Here is a 5240-nt window from a genome sequence, read left to right as displayed (position 1 = left end):
TAGTTAATTTACTCATCCTTTTCCTGCTGGATATACTAGTTCTATTCATTGGTGGTCACAAGACATCGGGGTTTCTATATGTTGTGAACTGGCTTTTCAGTCCTGATACAAAGAAAGCTTTGTTGACTCCTGATTGAATTAATTCGAAGCCTCATGATGGTGATTCAGTGGCGTATCAGTGTCCTGTTCATGAAATCCCTACACCTTGCTGTTTAATATTCCTTATCACTTCCCCCCTTGTGCAATGGTCAAAACCATGCGCATCTGAAATTAGAATATTCAAAAGTGAAGTTGGTACAACAATTTGTCCTTCATGTGTACGCCAGATGTATTGTGTGTCTTTTTTGGCTCCTCTTTGGTGCCACATAGAATGTTCATAAGGGCCTGCTTGCTGTTGAATTCGAATAATATCGTCCAATTGAGGTTGAGGTTCTATAAGTACTACAGATGTTAGTACTGCTACCTGACACCCTGAGGCTTTTTTAGCTTCCAAATCTGCTGCATTATTTCCTTTAATTATGTAATCACTTCCTTTTTATGAGCTTGACACTTTTTGTTTTGGTATCATCATAGCAGAAATTAATTGACCTATTTGTTCAGCATGTTATATGGGGGTCCCGTCACTCTTTTTGAAACCTCTTTGTTTCCATACTGCTCCAAACAAGTGACATACACCATGAGCATATGCTGAATCAGTGAAAATATTGGCTCTTTGTCCTTTTGCTAATTGACATGCAGCTGTGAGAGCTTTTAATTCTGCTAATTGAGCAGAGCAAGGTTGTACACAATGTTGTGATATCACAGGTACAAATTCTTCCTTGTCTTTCTTTACTACTGAATATCCTGTATGATTTCCTACATGATCTCTAAAGCTAGAACCATCAACGAAGTAAGTGACTTCTGCTTAAGGGATTGGTGTAGACTCAAGATCTGGTTACCTGCATATGTAAATGCAAATAAATATCTACTTTCCTCTGCTAATGGAACACTGAAGTAGGCCGAACAGAGATCAATTGCTGTAAAGTATTTAGCATCAGGCGGGACACTCGTTAGTAACATGTGCGGGTTTGGTACCTCAGCTGGCAAATCCTCTACTATATCATTGATTGCTCGTAGGTCATGAACAAGACGCCATCTGTTTTTGTCTGCTTTGATTACAGGCATAATTGGAGTGTTACAATAACTAGATGTTTCTATTAATACTCCTGCCTTCACTAAACCTTCAATAGTGTTTTTTATGCCTATTTCAGCATCAGGACGCAAAGGGTTTTGATTGATAACTACTTCCTGAGGAATTCCCATCAAACTGGTTGCACACAAAATTTTTATGTAATTTTTGTCAGCTGAATGAAAAATCAACGGATGTTCTGTTGGTTCCCATTTGCTTTGTTCTGCCTTTTTCATCATTGGTCCTAGATCTTTTGCTTCCCAGTTTTTTCCTACATATACAGAGACATGTGGCACAAATTCACATTCAGGTATACTCAAAGCTGCTCCCTGTTTACTTATTATGATGTGCTGTGAGATTATTAATTTTTTTTGTCCTGCAGTTTCTTCCTGCCATTTTTTCTCTATTTTTTCATCTCATTCGGGATCATATATCATTGTGCAATGAAATTCTGATTTAGCTAACTGTGCTTCTGGAATCTGTGCCTCAATAAACTTTCCCCATTTATTAATTGTCTGTCTCACATCTTGTTCGATCTGTCCTATCCAATAAACATTTGCTTTTGGCTCTACAACCATCATCTGAGTTTCTATTCCTATTGTGTCTATATATACCCCATCAGGAGAACACCAAATTTGTAGCCCTAATTTACATAATGCATCTCTCCCTAACAAATTAACAGGAGTCTGATTTGATACAAGAATGGGTATGGTTACACTTTTATTTTTGGTTTGTAGACACACTGGAGCTGTCATTGGAATTAGCTGCGTTTGTCCCGAGAATCCTATTGTCTTTGCGAATTTTCCAGACAAGGGGAGATGTGAGGCATAATTTGAATTCACACAAGTATAAACAGCTCCTGTGTCTACCATCATTGGTGTTGTCTTTCCTTCTATTTCAATTTGCATAATTGGTTCTTGATCAGCTTTAGTTGTTAAAATTGGTAGCTGACTCTCCCCTGTAAGATTCTCTGGGCACCCCTATTATCCTTGATTTGGACCTCCCCAAGGGTTTACTGGGCCCTGTAATGGACCCTGGATGGGCTGCTGCCAACTCTCCCCCCTTCCACCACGAGGTGGCACTCTCCCCCCTTCCACCCCTAGGTGGCTGTTGCCATGGATTGGTGGGACAGTCATTCTTATTATGCCCAGGTTGTCCGCATCCCCAGCACACTCCTGGAGGACCAGTATAAGGCTTGCCTCTTACTCTCTGTCCTCTTTGTACTGGTTTTCTTTTCCATCCCATTGGTCCTAGTTGTTGAGTATAGACATTAATGATGGGTAAAGGGATCTGGTGTGCATTTGGATGGGCTGCTACAGGGGTGCTTGGCTGAATAGGTGGTGGAGGAGCATTTACTGGAGACATCACTGTCATTTGTTCTGATTCGTCGTTCTTTACTGAAGCTTCAATCTTTTTCTTATTCTTTTTTGTGAGTTCTTCAAGTTGTAACTGAGTTAATTTTCTCTGTAGGTCTTTCTCATGGTTTTTGAGCTTCTGTTCATTTTTTCTGTATTGCTCCACTGCATGAGACACATGGTCAGAGAACTCTTTATGTGTTTTAGAGTTTAAGCTGACTACGTCCTCCAGCTTGCTCTTTACAGCTTGTGGCATGGCATCTATCACAGCATTTCTAAACAATGTTGCCATTAATGGGTCTCCTTCTGGATTCCCTTCAGTCTCTTGCTTCCATCTTTTCAGCTGTCTCTGGACATATGTGGTTGGATTTTCTGTTTCCCCCAGCTGTTCTCCCTTTAATGATTTAGGGTCCAGTCTGATCGGGTACTCAGCACGCAGTGCCTGCCACACTGCTGGACGGAATGCATAAAAAACAGTTGCATCCATGTAGTGAGAGTCCACAGCTTTGTCCAGATTGGATGCTTGAAGAATTTCTTCCATTTTTGCCCCTCCTATAATCTTTGCCAGCAGTGCTTTAATGTTCCCCACAGCTAAAAGTTTGCCCATAGTTTCTTCTTCAAACACCTTAATCCACTTCCCAGCCCCCTCATGGATGTCTGGGAGGCGAGTGACCAGCCCCTCAAGGTCCTGTGAGGCCCAGGGGACATACTGTCCCTGTGTACCCTTAATTAAAATTGGGAGTTGTGCAGACAGTGGTCTAAGACTTCCTTTTTCTCTTCCCTGTCCCCATGTTCCTTTATCAAATGATGACTCCTCCCCTTCACTCACTTCCTCTTTGCTTTCTAATAGTTTACTTATATCTCTCACCAGTTTATCTGCATCTTGTATAAATTTTTCTGTTTCTTTAATTTTCCTTCTTATTTCTGCTTCCATAGCCTCTGCCTGTGTTTCAATTTCCTTATCTCTCTCCTCATCTGCTCTAACATTTCCTCATTTCCTGTTTTTCCTTCATAGTTTGCTTTCATAATTTCTAATGCTATGCGTGCCTGTTTATAACAATCTAAAGGTAAATATCCCTCACTCTTTATCCTGTCACCTCTTTGGTCTTACATCTGGTTCTTTTTGTTTTTCTTCTAATTCTACTTGTCCTTCCATTTGCATTTCTCCAGAGACTTCTACAGTACCCTTAAGTATTGGGAACTATCCCTCTGGGGGCAGATATGGGGTGGTTTAGAAAACAACTCTTCTTTTTTCTTTGTCTCTTTGTCTGCCTCTTTTAGTATTTTTCTTGCCTGTTTTATACTTTTCAATGGGTCTTCTCCTTCCTTTTTGAACAAAGCGAGCACTTCTTTCTCTTTTTCCCTTTTTCCCTCTCTCTTTTCTCTTTTTTTACTATTTCCTTTAGTTTTATGATTTTTTTATCAGAGTTTCCATTTCCTCGCACAATGCTACATCAAATGTCCCTTCCTTTGGCCATTTTGTCATCATATTTCTAGTTCTCTGCTGCCATTAGTTTGAGAGCTTGTCTACCAGTTCTTTACACAATGGATATTTTACTCCTAATATTTCCACCGGAGTGGCTGCCATAATTTTTCCAATAAAATGACAATCATATATTTAAAGCTCAATATATATTTTTATACAATAATTTAACTTACTATATATTCTCCCCAACTTAATTAGCTTCTTTTAACCACTTTCTCCTATTTTTCTCTGTACCATGCACTTTTAAGCCTAATTTTTATTATATCACATGCGTGTGCACATTTTCAATATATTATAAAGTGAATTTATTATCTAAATCCTATTTTTTTTAACACTTAGCATCCAAAAGTGCCAACCAATAACTAAGACCTTAATGTATATATTCGTTGTTTCCTGTTATAAAAATGATTTTATCAGCAATTTAATTATTTAACATAGGGCATATACCTCTATTATATTCCACATTCTAAACTGCATTAGTCTCCTAAATATTCTCCCTATTTATGTCACACAATATATGCATTCAAATATGTACGAAAAATCTACAATGCCAAAATCTTGACCCAGTCTTTATTGAAACAAATTTTCTAAACACATTCACTCCTTCTAGTCCCTTTATTCACAGGGCTCATTCATTCAGTCTTTGTCCCTTTATTATAGGGCTTATAACATTCATTCATCCCTCTCAGGTGCGGCACTAACTGCGTCCAACTCTGCCAGATCACACTTAAGTGATGGTCCATGAGTGGTGCGCAGCTTTTACCCACCCGATACAGAATTTATTGTTCTCATACAACCATAGTCATTCACACAGACACAGACACATACATTAAAACATACATTAAAACAGACTGCTCTACACTCGTCCTGAGTGACCTGTCAGTTTTACTCGCCCTTCCACTGATACACTTCCTCAACACAGTAAAAAAGCAGTACCCTGCAGGAATTTTTGCCTATCATAGGACTTTGCGCGCTTCCTTATAATTTATCTGCTTAATGTTTATTGCTATCCTTCAAAGGCCCACTTAACAATAAACACAGACCATTGCATGCAATTAGTTATTCTGGAATCAAACCCCTTTTTTTTTTCTTTTTGTTCTTTAAATTTGGAGGAGCAAATTTCAAGTGTCCTTACCACCAAGGGCATACCGGCGAACAACACTAAGTATATAAGCAAAATCTGCTTACCTTATTGTAGTGGCCACCGTGTTGTTCGTCAAGCCAGCCCAAA

Source organism: Sinocyclocheilus anshuiensis, unplaced genomic scaffold (genome assembly GCF_001515605.1).
Source record: "Sinocyclocheilus anshuiensis isolate Anshui unplaced genomic scaffold, SAMN03320099.WGS_v1.1 scaffold1587, whole genome shotgun sequence".
NCBI lineage: Eukaryota > Metazoa > Chordata > Actinopteri > Cypriniformes > Cyprinidae > Sinocyclocheilus > Sinocyclocheilus anshuiensis.
Note: the sequence above shows the minus strand (reverse complement) of the source record.